Source organism: Aethalodelphis obliquidens, unplaced genomic scaffold (assembly GCF_003676395.1).
Source record: "Aethalodelphis obliquidens isolate GAN/ISIS:26980383/991018 unplaced genomic scaffold, ASM367639v1 scaffold6, whole genome shotgun sequence".
In the NCBI taxonomy this organism is placed as follows: domain Eukaryota; kingdom Metazoa; phylum Chordata; class Mammalia; order Artiodactyla; family Delphinidae; genus Aethalodelphis; species Aethalodelphis obliquidens.
The window spans coordinates 15,686,680-15,702,823 of NW_020837950.1; the positions used below are offsets into that span (position 1 = coordinate 15,686,680).

The 16,144-nt window shown below is 36.6% G+C and overlaps 1 pseudogene; it reads right to left on the reverse strand.

Annotated features, from left to right (window-relative positions):
• Positions 1–2,311: 2,311 nt before the first annotated feature.
• Positions 2,312–3,693, reverse strand: LOC113618685 (elongation factor 1-alpha 1 pseudogene; annotated as a pseudogene).
• Between the last annotated feature and the right edge of the window lie 12,451 nt (positions 3,694–16,144).

Genomic DNA, 16,144 nt, shown 5'->3' on the forward strand with positions numbered 1-16,144 from the left:
ACCTGCAATACTTTGTCTTTTCACCGCTGCCTAAATCACCAGTCTCATCTTTCAACACTTATTCCTCTCCCTCTCAACGCTCTGGCCAAAACGTCTTTTAATTTTATAAGCGTGCTGCATTCTGTTCTGTTCATGACCATTGCATATGGGTTCCTTTTCCCCAGACATTATTCCTGAGGTCTATGCTTGGCTGACATCTACTGTGCTCTTAAGTCTCGAAGAGTCTCAGGATCTTCCTTTATGTGGCCTCAAAAAATACAGCGTGTCCCCTTCGTGGCTGATGTGGCCATTTTTTCCAGCTTCTTTTTCTCACTACCATGGCAAATGACTGAGGATAGAGACTTGCCATTTCTGTCCTTCACATTATTCCTAGGACTACCTCATTGATCAGCATATTGCTTAAACATGTTTGTTGCCAAAAGGAATAAACATGATATGAAGCTATCCATGGTTAGACATGAAGTGTTCCATTTAACCCCCTTCCCTCTTTCTCATGGGTACTGCAATCCAAATGGGCATTGCTAAACTGTCACAGTACCCATGCTTCTACCTAATGGCTATTATTACTCCAACTTAATAAACTCTACTCCTTTGAAGCTCCTATAATTAAATTGTACGTGCAACTTCGGCATTGCCACCTATTGGCCTCCTGTGGAGAGTCCATGGTTTATTGTGGTTTTAGAACATGGTTTACAGTTTACCTTTTCAACCAGATGCCTGTTGCTAGCCTAGGTATTTGCATGTCCATCATCATGGACAGAGTGAGACATATACTCTTGCCTTTGCTTTTCTCTTTGCCTCGCTTGAATTCTATTATCCAGAATCATCTTCCTTCTTAGGCAAATTCCCTAAAATCATTGCTATTTTTTCCAAAATCAATTCAGTGATTCTTTTGCATTAAAGTGTTTAATTCCACTCAAGAATATTTTATAATCTGGAATTTATAACATGACAATATTAATAATAGCTGCATTTACTATATGCCAGGCCAAATAATCTTCACAATAACCCTATGAGGTAAATGTCTTTTATCACTACATTCAACAAAACTTCCAGTTTCACTTGTCCATTTTAGTACATTTCTCTTATTTAATTAATTCATTCACTCTTTGCTACAATGATTTCCATATACTTCCTCTCATGGGATCCCTCAACCTTATCTCTGCCCCACTACTCTCAGTGGATGACCTTTCCTCATCTTTCACTGACTGATTTCAAGCCACCCAATGGAACACCTCCACCCTCCTGCCACATCTCTCTCCAGCATCTCTGCAGGTACTCTATCCTTCCCTCCCATTATAGTGGCAGAATTGTCTCTACCAATCAGGGGAAAACTACTCTGCATGTGTCCTGAAGCCTATCCTCTTCTCTCCATGTAACTTGCCTTCTACAGAATGTCAATTATTCTTCCCCATTCTTTTATACAATTCACTTTTTCCTGTCTCCTAGTCCTTTTTATTTCTCAACTTCCAGTATTTTTTCTTTTTCCTAGAAGCTGGATACAATTAACTGTAGCAGGGCAGTGCTCAATACTATTGAAGCCTCACACTTTAGGTTCTACTACTTTAATATCTGTAAATGCGAGAATGCACATTCCAAGAACTGCAAACTAAAATTTGACATTATACCAACAAGTTTACTCAATATTGATGTAATTATACAGAAGCTTAAATATATCACTCAAACTTTAATATTACAGAATTTGTCCTTCTTATAAGTCATCTTACATATAAACAAAGTTACTCTTTGCTTATCTGTCCTAACCTATGAAATGTTGCACCAACAGACTCTTCCCATAGTTCTTCACTATGTTCTTAAACAGGTGATTCCTCCCACTTTGGCAAGGTGAAAAAAATCGAAATCCCTATGCAGAAAAAAATGTTAACTCAGAATTACCAAATTCTGAAGTTACAGCTGATGGTACACCATAAATAAGCTTTGGGAAACTCCTATTAAAGTCTTTTACCTAAGTAGGACTATAGGAAGTTACAATGGTGACCAAAAGAAGACACACGTTCTTCATTAAAATTTGTTTTAATGGGTCTCAAAGTTCTGTGACAGATTTGTGGTCAAGTTGTTTCCATTAGAAAGTACTGATTTTAAAACCTAATAACTTAAAATAGTCACACACACGCACACACATGTAAATGGCCCACGAGACATTCTCCTTTCCTTCTGAAGGTTTTACGATGTGTTTTATCATTAACCAGTCTTTTACTATTAAACTTAAATGGCCAACTGAGACAAAAAGTTCTGAGACTGTTCTTCTACCACTGATTAAGACATGGGTGGCAGGGATTGGGGATAATATTCATTTAACCTTCTGAGCTTTTGGGGCAGACTTGGTGACCTTACCAGCTCTAGCTGTCTTCTTGTCCACTGTTTTGATGACACCCACAGCAACCATATCTCATGTCACCAACACGAAAGTGCCCCAGACGAGGATTGTCACAGAAGCTCTCAACACACATGGGCTTGCCAAGAACCGTATCAATGGTGGTGGAATCACCACACTTCAAGAATCTGGAAGCATCTTCCAGCTTTTTCCCAGAACAACAATCAATCTTCTCATTCAGCTCAGCAAACTTGCAAGCAATTTAAGCTGTGTGACAATACAGCACAGCTGCATATTCAGCACTGCTTTGGCTGGAATTGTTCAAGATAATCATCTGGGCTGTGAAGCCAGCTGCTTCCATTGGTGGGTCACTTTTGGTGTCACAAGGCACACTGCCACAATGGACATCTTTGACAGACATTTTCTTGATATTGAAGGCCATGTTGTCCCCAGGAAGAGTTTCACTCAAAGGTTCATGGTGCATTTCAATAGAGTTTACTTCAGTCGTAACACTGACTGGAGCAAAGGTGACCACCATGCTGGATTTGAGAACACCAGTCTCCACTCAGCCCACATGGATAGTACCTATAGCAACAATTTTATAGATGTCCTAGAAGGGCAGACACAAGGGCTTGTCAATTGTATGAGTTGGTGGCAGGATGCAATCAAGTAGCATGGTTCCACAGGCACTGCCACCTTAATGGGTAGCTTTTTAATCCCTTGAACCAAGGCATGTTAACACTTGGTTCCAGCTTCTTGTCACCATTTCAACTAGAAATTGGCACAAATACTGCTCTGTTGGGGTTGTAGCCAATTTTCTTAATGTAAGTGTTGACTTCTTAAAGATTTCCTTGTATCTCTTCTGCCTGTAGGGTGGCTCAGTGGATCCATCTTGTTAACACCAACAATTAGTTGTTTCACACCCAGTATGTAAGCCAGAGGGGCATGCTCACAGATCTGCCCATTCTTAGAGATACCTGCTTCAAATTCAGCACCACCATCAGCAACAATCAGGACACTGCACAGTCAGCCTGAGATGTACCTGTTATCATGTTTTTGATAAAGTCTCTGTGTCCTGGGGCATCAATGATGGTCACACAATACTTGTTGGTCTTGAATTTCCACAGGGAGATATCTATCAGTAGTGATATCAAGCTCAGTTTCAGCTTTCAGTTATCTAAGACCCAGACATACTTGAAGGAGTTCTTTCCCATATCAGCAGGCTCCTTCTCAAATTTTTTGATGGTTCTTTTGCTGATCCCACCACATTTGTAGATCAGATGGCCAGTAGTGGTAGACTTGCCTGAGTCTACATGTCCAATGATGATGATGTTGATATGAGTTATTTCCTTTCCCATTTTGCCTTAGATTTAGCAGTGGTTTTCATGACACCTGTGTTCTGGTGGTAAACCCATTGTGAAAAAGCCTTCCTATTCCTTTTAATCGATATTCAATATTCAAACATGGGCTGATTGCTCCCAAATTTAAAAAAGGGAAAATAAGATTCATCAGACACCATGTTCTCTTCCAGCTCCCTTCCACTGACAGCTAAGTTCAAAGAGAAACTGACCATACCCATAATTTCTATTTCTCCATCTCTCATGCCTCTACCTCTGCTCTTACATGTCATATTTCCCCCAAACCTTCATTTTTCACTCTGACTGCTCACCTAGATGATTTAATCTCCCCACAAGTTGTCAAAAATAGTCAACTCTATTATATTGACTCTGAGCTGTAAATTTCTTTCATATTTAACATCAAAAAGGTAATTCACTTTTAGATTGACTGCATGTCATATTTCTACTGGAAATTTTTATTTATTGTTTCTTTCTGTGTGGTACAAAAATAATGGTGCATATTACAAATATAGCATCTTCTATATGAAGAAAGACAGAATTGGCATAAGCAAACATATGTTGATTCTCCTCTCAATTCCAAACCTGTATCTGAGCAATAGTTACATGCAACTTTTCTTCAACATTTGTAGATGGAGTTCTCTCAAGCATCTTGTGTTCATCAAATAAAAAAGGAAATCTGTGGAGTACATTAATCACATATGCTCCAACTCTAGTTTTTACCGTTAAAAAGAAGCCTTGATTTTTCAGAAATTTGGGAGTGATTATCAATATTTGCCTTAAATCCACATTCAGTCATTTGGTAAGTTTTACCTCCTAAACAATTATTAGTAAAACTAACACTTATTAAGGAATTCATGTACTAACACTTTAGGCTCTTTGCATGCATTACCTTAGTTTTATTAGAAAAGAAAACAAAAACTAAGAGTTTGGTACCACTGTCATCCTCAATTTACATATAAGGGAACAGAGACGGAATTTTCCAAAGCTACTCAGCTAGTTAAGTGGGAGTCCAAAATTTGATTTAAACACCTTAGGATCTGTGCTCTGTTAATTTTTCTTTTTCTCACATTTTTCATGAAATTCATTAGAAAATCCACTCCTAACTCCTATTAACTGTGTACACTGCATACAAGCGATCTTTTAAAAGGACAAGTTGAATTGCTGATGCTTCTCTTGCTTAAATTCTTTAATTTGTTTCCATTTAAAATACAGTCTAAAATTCTTATCATAATCTCCAAAACTCTTCCTTACCAGGTCTGTCTCTCTTTTAAGTTAATTACATAGTATCATAGTATGGTAGGCAAAATAATAACCCTCCCAAAGATTTCCATGTCCTAGTTCCTGGAACTTGTGAATATGTTAGGTTACATGGCAAAGGAGGAAATTAAAGCTGCAGTTGGAATTAAGGTTGCTAATTAACTGACTTTAAAATAAAGAAATTATCCTATATTATCCCAGTGGGGCAAATGTGACACAAGGGTGATTACATTAAAAGAGAAAAGAGAACCAGAGAAACGTCTGTGTGAGAAATACTGACATTGGTAGCATTGAAGATAAGGGAATTGAACAATGCATCAAGGACTACAGGCAGCCTCTAGATGCTGGAAAACACAAGGAAACAAACTCTCCCATAGAAACTCTAGGAAGAATGTAGATGTGTCAATATCTTGATTTTAACTCAATGTGACTCATTTAGGAATTCTGATCTTCACAAATGCAAGATAATAAATAAATTTGTATCATTTTAAGCCATTCAGTTTGTGGCAATTTGTTAAAACAGCAATAAGAAACACATGGTGATATTTCTTTCAAGCATTAATTTATTCCTTCAGTTATTCTTTGAACAGGTGTACTGTGCAGTTGCTATTACTTATTAGAAACTGCATATTCAGTCATTTAAAGAAATACTCCAATTTTCTCAGATGTATATATTTTCTAAAATATATTGAATTTATTTTAGATAGATATACGAAATAAAAAGAGATATGGGGATATATGTATATGTATAGCTGATTCACTTTGTTATAAAGCAGAAACTAACACACCATTATAAAGCAATTACACTCCAATAAAAATGTTAAAAATATATATTAAATGAAAAAAAAAAGATGCTAGCATCCCTATAACAGTAAAGATTTTGGTACATGGATCCACATTGAGAACTTGATGAAATGTTAGAATCATTCACCCCCTCTTGCCTTGTCTCTGTGGCAAGTTTGCTCTTGTGCTAAAAGCTCGAACAAAAAAGAATGAGACAGAATAGCATATGTGCTCTCTGGGAATGTAGAAAGAAGAAAAATTGAGTATCAGAATGATGTGGAATATGAACATAGATATGCCCATGTGTTTAAAGGAAATACTAATGTTTAACAGTGGGTAAATTTTTCAAGTCTTAATTTAGAAGAGTGTCCAGTACATATTTATAAAACAACTAGTAGCAAGCACATATAGGGTTATCTATATATTCTTGTATTTTAATAGTTTTCTAACAGTCAATTGTATGAATTGATAGAAAGCCATGTTTCATTATTTTACAAACTTAAATGGATTCATTTCTTTTGGTAATTGAACTCAGCAATTGAAATGATGGGAGAAATAATAACAAAACTGAATTTTTACATTCCCCCCCCCATTTCTATTTTCTTTTTAGACTATAATCAGTACATGACAAAAAAAAAATTACAGATTCTTTTTTTTGGATCTTATTTATTTTTTTATACAGCAGGCTCATATTAGTTATCTATTTTATACATATCAGTGTATATATGTCAAGCCCAATCTCCCAGTTCATCCCACCCACCACCCACCCCCTGCTTTCCCCCCCTTGGGGTCCATACGTTTGTTCTCTACATCTGTGTCTCTATTTCTGCCTTGCAAACCAGTTCATCTGTACCATTTCTAGATTCCACATATATGCATTAATATACGATATTTGTTTTTCTCCTTCTGACTTACTTCACTCTGTGTGACAGTCTCTAGGTCCATCCACATCTGTACAAATGACCCAATTTCGTTCCATTTTATGGTTGACTAATATTCCATTGTATATATGTACTACATCTTCTTTATCCATTTGTCTGTCGATAGGCATTTAGATGGCTTCCATGACCTGGCTACTGTAAATAGTGCTATAATGAACATTGGGGTGCATGCGTCTTTTTGAATTATGGTTTTCTCTGGGTATATGCCCAGTAGTGGAATTGCTGTGTCATATGGTAATTCAATTTTTGTTTTTTTAAGGAAACTCCATACTGTTCTCCATAGTGGCTGTATCAGTTTACATTCCCACCAACAGAGCAAGAGGGTTCCCTTTTCTCCACACCCTCTCTAGCATTTGTTGTTTGTAGATTTTCTGACCATGCCCATTCCAACCAGTGTGACAAGATACCTCTTTGTAGTTTTGATTTGCATTGTTCTAATCATTAATGATGTTGAGCAGCTTTTCATGTGTGTCTTGGCCATCTGTATGTCTTCTTTAGAGAAATGTCTATTTAGGTCTTCTTCCCATTTTTTGATTGGGTTGTTTGTTTTTTTAATATTGAGCTGCATGAGCTGTTTATATATTTTGGAGATTAATCCATTCTCCGTTGATTCACTTGAAAATATTTTCTCCAAATCTGCGGGGTGTCTTTTTGTCTTGTTTAGAGTTTCCTTTGCTGTGCAAAAACTTTTAAGTTTCATTAGGTCCCATTTGTTCATTTTTGTTTTTATTTCCATTACTCTAGGAGGTGGGTCAAAAAGGATCTTGCTGTATTTTGTGTCAAAGAGTGTTCTTCCTATGTTTTCCTCTAAGAGTTTTATAGTGTCTGGCATCACATTTAGGTCTTTAATCCACTTTGAGGTTTTTTGTGTGTATGGTGTTAGGTAGTGTGCTAATTTCATTCTTTTACATGTAGGTGTCCAGTTTTCCCAGCAACACTTGTTGAAGAGACTGTCTTTTCTCCATTGTATATCCTTGCCTCCTTTGTCATAGATTAGTTGACCATAGGTGTGTGGGTTTATCTCTGGGCTTTGATACTATTCCATTGAACTATATTTGTGTTTTTGTGTCAGTACCATACTGTCTTGTTTACAGCTTTGTAGTATAGTCTGAAGTCAGGGATTCTGATTCCTCCAGGTCCGTTTTTTCCCCTTAAGATTGCTTTGGCTATTCATGGTCTTTTGTATCTCCATACAAATTTTAAGATTTTTGTTCTAGTTCTGTAAAAAATGCCATTGGTAATTTGATAGGGATTGCATTGAATCTGTACATTGCTTTGGGTAGTACAGTCATTTTCACAATGTTAATTCTTCCAGTCCAAGAACATGTTATATCTCTCCATCGTCTGTGTCATCTTTGATTTCTTTCATCAGTGTCTTATAGTTTTCTGAGTACAGGTCTTTTACCTCCTTAGGTAGATTTATACCTAGGTATTTTATTCTTTTTGTTTCAATGGTGAATGGGATTGTTTCCTTAATTTCTCTTTCTGATCTTTCATTGTTACTGTATAGGAATGCAAGAGATTTCTGTGCCTTAATTTTGTATCCTGGAACTTTTACCAATTCATTGATTAGCTCTAGGAGTTTTCTGGTGGCATATTTAGGATTCTCTATGTATAGTATCATGTCATCTGAAAACGGTGAGTTTTACTTCTTCTTTTCCAATTTGTATGCCTTTTATTTCTTTTTCTTCTCTGATTGTTGTGGCTAGGACTTCCAAAGCTATGTTGAATAAGAGTGGTAAGAGTGGACATCCCTGTCTTGCTGCTGATCTTAGAGGAAATGCTTTCAGTTTTTCACCATTCAGAATGATGTTTGCTGTGGGTTTGTCATACATGGCCTTTATTATGTTAAGGTGGGTTCCCTCTATACCCACTTTCTGGAGAGTTTTTATCCTAAATGAGTGTTGAATTTGGTCAAAAGCTTTTTCTGCAGCTATTGAGATGATCATATGGTTTTTATTCTTCAGTTTGTTAATATGGTGTATCACATTGATTGATCTGCGTATACTGAAGAATCCTTGCATCCCTGGGATAAATCCCACTTGATCATGGTGTATGATCCTTTTAATGTGCTGCTGGATTCTGTTTGCTAGTATTTTGTTGAGGATTTTTGCATTATATTCATCAGTGATATTGGCCTGTAATTTTCTTTTAATTGTAGTATCTCTGTCTCGTTTTGTTATCAAGAGTGATGGTGGCCTCGTAGAATGAGTTTGGGAGTATTCCTTCCTCTGCAACTTTTTGGAAGAGTTTGAGAAGAATAGGTGTGAGCTCTTCTCTAAGTGTTTGATGGAATTCACCTGTGAAGCCATCTGGTCCTGGACTTTTATTTGTTAGGAATTTTTTAATCACAGTTTCAATTTCATTACTTGTGACTAGTCTGATCATATTTTCTATTTCTTCTTGGTTCAGTCTTGGAAAGTTATACCTTTCTAAGAATTTGTCCATATCTTCCAGGTTGTCCATTTTATTGGCATAGAGTTGCTTGTCTCTTAGGATGCTTTGTATTTCTGCAGTGTCTGTTGTAACTTCTTTTTCATTTCTAATTTTATTGATTTGACTCCTCTCTTTTTCTTGATAAGTCTGGCTAAAGGTTTATCAATTTTGTTTATCTTCTCCAAGAACAAGCTTTTAGTTTTAATGATTTTTGCTACTGTTTTCTTTGTTTCTATTTCATTTATTTCTGCTCTGATTTTTATGATTTCTTTCCTTCTACTAACTTAGGGCTTTGTTTGTTCTTCTTTCTCTAGTTCCTTTAGGTGTAAGGTTAGGTTGTTTATCTGAGATTTTTCTTGGTTCTTGAGGTAGGATTGTATTGCTATAAGCTTCCCTCTTAGAACTGCTTTTACTGAATCCCATAGGTTTTGGATCATGCTGTTTTCGTTGTCATTTGTCTCCAGGTTTTTTTTGATTTCCTCTTTGATTTCTTCAGTGATCTCTTGGTTATTTAGTAACATATTGTTTAGCCTTGTGTGTTTGTGTTTTTTACATTTTTTTTCCCTGAAATTGATTTGTATCTCATAGCGTTGTGGTCAGAAAAAATGTTTGACATGATTTCAATTTTCTTAAATTTACTGAGGCTTGATTTGTGACCCAAATGTGATCTATCCTGGAGAATGTTCCATGTACTCTTGAGAAGAACGTGTAATCTGCTGTTTTTGGATGGAATGTCCTATGAATATCAATTAAATCTATCTGGTCTATTGTGTCATTTAAAGCTTGTGTTTCCTTATTAATTTTATGCTGGATGATCTGTCCATTGGTGTAACTTAGGTGTTAAAGTCCCTCACTATTATTGTGTTACTGTAGATTTCCTCATTTATAGCTGTTAGCATTTGCCTTATGTATTGAGGTGCTCCTATGTTGGGTGCATATATATTTATAATTGTTATATCTTTTTTTTGGATTGATCCCTTGATCATTATGTAGTATCCTTCCTTCTCTTTTGTAACATTCTTTATTTTAAGTCTATTTTATACGATATGAGTATTGCTACTCCAGCTTTCTTTCGATTTGCATTTGCATGGAATATCTTTTTCCATTCCCTCACTTTCAGTCTGTATGTGTCCCTAGGTCTGAAGTTGGTCTCTTGTAGACAGCATATATATGGGTCTTGTTTTTGTTTCCATTCAGCTAGCCTGTGTCTTTTGGTTGGAGCATTTAATCTATTCACATTTAAGGTAAGTATCCATATGTATGTTCCTATTACCACTTTCTTAATTGTTTTGGGTTTGTTTTTGTAGGTCCTTTTCCTCTCTTGTGTTTCCCACTTAGAGAAGTTCGTTTAGTGTTTGTTGTAGAGCTGGTTTGGTGGTACTGAATTCTCTTAGCTTTTGCTTGTGTGTAAAGCTTTTGATTTCTCTGTTGAATCTGATTGAGATCCTTGCTGGGTAGAGTAATCTTGGTTGTAGGTTCTTCCCTTGAAACACTTTAAATATATTATGCCACTCCCTTCCGCCTTGTAGAGTTTCTGCTGAGAAATCAGCTGTTAACCTTATGGGAGTTCCCTTGCATGTTATTTGTCATTTTTCCCTTGTTGCTTTTAATAATTTTTCTTTGTCTTTAATTTTTTGTCAATTCAATTCCTATGCTTCTTGCTGTGTTTCTCCTTGAGTTTATCCTGCCTGGGACTCTCTTCACTTCCTGGACTTGGTGGCTATTTCCTTCCCCATGTTAGGGAACTTTTCAATTATAATCTCTTCAAATATTTTCTCAGGTCCTTTTTCTCTCTCTTCTCCTTCTGGGATTCCTATAACACTAATGTTGGCACTTTTAATGTTGTCCCAGAAGTCTCTTAGGCTCTCTTCATTTCTTTTCATTCTTTTTTCTTTATTCTGTTCCATGGCAGTGAATTCCACCATTCTGTCTTCCAGGTCACTTGTCCATTCTTCTGTCTCAGTTATTCTGCTATTGATTCCTTGTAGTGTATTTTTCATTTCAGTTATTGTATTGTTCATCTCTGTTTGTTGTTTAATCCTTCTAAGTGTTTGTTCTTTAATTCTTCTAGGTCTTTGTTAAACATTTCTTGCATCTTCTCGATCTTTGCCTGCATTCTTTTTCCGAGGTTCTGGATCATCTTCACTATCAGTATTTTGAATTCTTTCTCCAGAAGGTTGCCTATCTCCACTTTATTTAGTTGTTTTTCTGGGTTTTTATCTTTTTCCTTCAACTGGTACACAGTCCTCTCCCTTTTCATTTTGTCTATCTTTCTGTGAATATGGTTTTTGTTCCACAGGCTGCAGGATTGTAATTCTTCTTGCTTCTGCTGTCTGCCCTCTGGTGGAAAAGGCTATCTAAGAGGCTCATGCTTGCTTCCTGATTGGAGGGACTGGTGGTGGATAGAACTGGGTGTTGCTCTGGTGGGCAGACTCAGTAAAACTTTAATCAACTTTTCTGCTGATGGGTGGGGTTAAGTTCCTTCCCTCTTGGTTGTTTGGCCTGAGACGACCCAGCACTGGAGCCCACAGGCTCTTTGGTGGGGCTAATGGCAGACTCCGGAAGGGCTCATGCCAAGGAGTACTTCCCAGAACTTCTGCTGCCAGTGTCCTTGTCCTCACAGTGAGCCACAGCCACCTCCCGCCTCTTGCCTCTGCAGGAGACCTTCCAACAGTAGCAGGTAGGTCTGGTTCAGTCTCTTATGGGGTCACTACTTCTTCCCCCTGGGTCCTGATGTGCACACTACTTTTTGTGTGCCCTCCAGGAGTGGAGTCTCTGTTTTCCCAGGTCCTGTCAAAGTCCTGTAATCAAATCCCACTAGCCTTCAAAGTCTGATTCTCTGGGAATTCTTCCTCCCATTGCCAGACCCCCAGGTTGGGAAGCCTGACGTGGGGCTCAGAACCTTCTTTCCAGTGGGTGGACTTCTATGGTATAATTGTTCTCCAGTTTGTGAGTCACCCACCGAGTGATTATGGGATTTGATTTTTTTGTGATTGCACCCCTCCTACCATCTCATTGCGGCTTCTCCTTTGTCTCTGGATGCGGGGTATCTTTTTTGGTGAGCTCCAGTGTCTTCCTATTGATGACTGCTCAGCAATTAGTTATGATTCCAGTACTCTCACGAGAGGGAGTGAGTGCACATCCTTCTACTCTGCCATCTTCATCTTCAAGACAATAACATGAATATTTTGAGATAAGGAAAAAATAACGACATCACCTCTAATTTTATTTCAGACTATGCAATATGTAAAGCAATTCCATTTCTACAACAGATAAAACTGAATAAAAACAGTGCTAAAAATGAACAAAATAAAACTGAGTAATACTACAAAATTATACTATGCTTCTCTAATGTCTCCAATAAGGAAACTAGGGTATTTCCTGTAGTTTACAATAGAATATTAAATTAATGACAGGTTTATTTGTCTATAATAAAGGAAAATAAAGGAACCATAAAATATTTATATTGTTAACAAAGGACATTTACTGTTTAATGTTAGCATTCTTTGGCTTCTGCAGTGATTCAGCCACATTGATAATCATTATGGATCTTTATAATTTGATTTAAATTGATGGCATCATATAAATTAAAATGATGAAATCTCTATTAAATGGTGTATTTTTAACCAACTGAATTCTTATTCTTAAATATATATATACATTTTAATTTTGAAAAAAATTTATTTATTCTCATCACTGTCATTTCAACAATATATTAGTTATTCTACAACTTACTTGTTAAACTTTATGATTAGTCTGAAAATGAGATTGTACTTTAAGTCAATTCCACTTTTCAGTAGTTGGCATACAGTAGGGGTTTAACAAATTGCAACAATAATAGTAATAGTGGTAGTAGTTACAGAAGTGGTAATAACAGGAGTATTTTTGGTATTTATCATCATTATTTTTATGATATGCTTTATGTTAACCAATGAGGTTATATACTAGAGCATATACGATGGTGTTTACTATTATTCCCTTCAAATTGTTAAAGTTATCAAGAAACAATTATGTGGTATGAATAGATTAAGATAAAAATTTTCAGAACTAGTTTATAATAAAATTCTAATATCACCTCATTCTTTTTTTTTTTTTTGCGGTACGCGGGCCTCTCACTGTTGTGGCCTCTCCCATTGCAGGGAGGAATGAATGAATGAAATTAGAGCACTCCCTAACACCATACACAAAAATAAACTCAAAATAGATTGAAGACCAAATGTAAGGCCAGACACTATAAAACTCTAGAGGAAAATGTAGGCAGAACACTCTATGACATAAATCACAGCAAGATCCTTTTTGACCCACCTCTTACAGAAATGGAAATAAAAACAAAAATAAACAAATGGGACCTAATGAAACTTAAAAGCTTTTGTACAGCAAAGGAAAACATAAACAAGATGAAAAGACAGCCCTCTGAATGGGAGAAAATATTTGCAAACGAAGCAACTGGCAAAGGATTAATCTCCAAAATACACAAGCAGCTCATGCAGCTCAATATCAAAAATACAAACAACCCAACCCAAAAATGGGCAGAAGACCTAAATAGACATATACAGATTGCCAACAAACACATGAAAGGATGCTCAACATCACTAATCATTAGAGAAATGCAAATCAACACTACAATGCAGTATCACCTCACACCAGTCAGAATGGCCATCGTCAAAAAATCTACAAACAATAAATGCTGGAGAGGGTGTGGAGAAAAGGGAACCCTCTTGCATTGTTGGTGGGAATGTAAACTGATACAGCCACTATCGAGAACAGTATGGAGGTTCCTTAAAAAACTAAAAGTAGAACTACCATATCATCCAGTAATCCCACTACTGGGCGTATACCCTGAGAAAACCATCATTCAAAAAGAGACATGTACCACAATGTTTTTGCAGCTCTATTTACAATACCCAGGACATGGAAGCAACCTAAGTGTCCATCGACAGATGAATGAATAAAGAAGATGTGGCACATATATACAATGGAATATTACTCAGCCATAAAAAGAAACAAAAGTGAGTTATCTGTAGTGAGGTGGATGGACATAGAGTCTGTCATACAGAGTGAAGTAAGTCAGAAAGGGAAAAACAAATACCATATGCTAACACATATATAAGGAATCTAAAAAAAAAAAAAAGGTGAAAAACCTAGGGGCAGGACAGGAATAAAGACACAGACAGAGAGAATGGACTTGAGGACACGGGGAGGGGGAAGGGTAAGCTGGGATGAAGTGAGATAGTGGCATGGATGTATATCCACTACCAAATGTAAAATAGCTAGTGAGACACAGCCGCATGGCACAGGGAGATCAGCTCTGTGCTTTGTGTCCACGTAGAGGGCTGGGATAAGGAGGATGGGAGGGAGATGCAAGAGGGTGGGGATATGGGGATATTGCATATGTATAGCTGATTCACTTTGTTATACAGCAGAAACTAACACACGATTGTAAAGCAATTATACTCCAATAAAGATGCTGAAAAAAAAAACTAATAAGAACTAGAAAAAAAATTACAGAGGAGATAGGCGATTATGTAAGGAAAAGAAAGTGGCAGGAGCTCTGAGGCAGAAATTTAGTTTTTGAAGGATAAGAAGCTCTGCACTTTACTGGAAGTTTAAAAAAAGCTGATTTTTTTTACATCTAGAATATAGCATATCTAGATTAAAATATATAAAATATTTAAATGTATTAAATGGGGGATTATCACCTTACAGCTTTATTGTTTTCTCACCTCTACCTTCAGTAGTGACTTACTGAATCTTCCTCCTCTTGACTTGGCAAAATCTCAAGTAAATCTTTATGCATCCATTATTGATTTGATCACTGTGCTATTCTTGACATTTCCCATAATTTAGCTCCTCTCAGTTCCTTGAACATTTCTCCTCATTATCATGTGTTCTCCCTCTAATTTCATCTTTTTAATTCCATTTTCTGGTCAGTACCTCCTATCATTCTAGATCCCTCTCGTGTTCTTTGATCTCCTTTGAACTCCAGTCCATCAAATCCTCCATATTGTATATTTTCTCACATACTTCATGTTGCAGGTCAAATGTAATTGTCAATGGTTACAACATGGACTATAGTATTATTTAGATCATTATTAGCCTTTCTTCCAGTTCCACCTTTACATTATTATAAGCTTTCATGATTCAGTTTAAATCAAGAGGGAAACATGGGGCCAGAGAGATGATTTCCTAGAGAGAAGCATAGCAAGGCACTGAACAAAACAGCAAACCACCTGCATTTATGACTGCAAGAGTATTTCCGTTTTCTAGAAAAAAGATTACAAGAGGATAGAGAGTGCTTATATTGCTTATATGCAGGGCACAATTATTATCTCTAATTGTGGCTTTTACTTGGGCTACTTGCATGTGTTTTTAAAATGATATATACTGTAACAATCCTGAACTTTTATTTAATGAAACAGCATATCCATCAATATTTACCACTGCCTAATTTGTGACCCTTTTCATTGCATTAGAGAGATACAATGTTTTCAAATATCCGAAAGCAGCCTTAATATTGTGCAATTTTCAAAAACAAACTTGGAGGTCTGAAGTGAGAATGCTAACAGAAAACTGACTCTCTAGTTACAGGACCCGCAAAATGTTAAATGCAGAGGTGACTCCTTCCTGTGCTCTGCTTACATTCCTAAGTGCTGGATGCAAGTGCTCAGTTCTCGGAGGAATGGAAGTTCATGCATCCATCTCACATAGTTTTTCCTTTGTCTGACAGTGCTGCCAGCCAAGGAACCTATTAATGCCAATCATCATGGCAAATGTTAAACAACAGAGTCCTGTCCAGTTAGAACTGGCCACAGCCAACCACCTCATTTCACCAATGTATAGAAGTTTTCAGTTTTCAGAGAATAATATGTTTTTACTAACATCTAAAGAAATAGGAATTATATTTTGGGATCAAAATGAAAAGTGAAAATTAATATACTTATTAGCACTTGAATCAGGACCATAATTCTGCAGAAAGAGATTTGTAATTTTTATTGTTTTTGACATTATTGAGGGGTGCCTTTTGTTACATACCT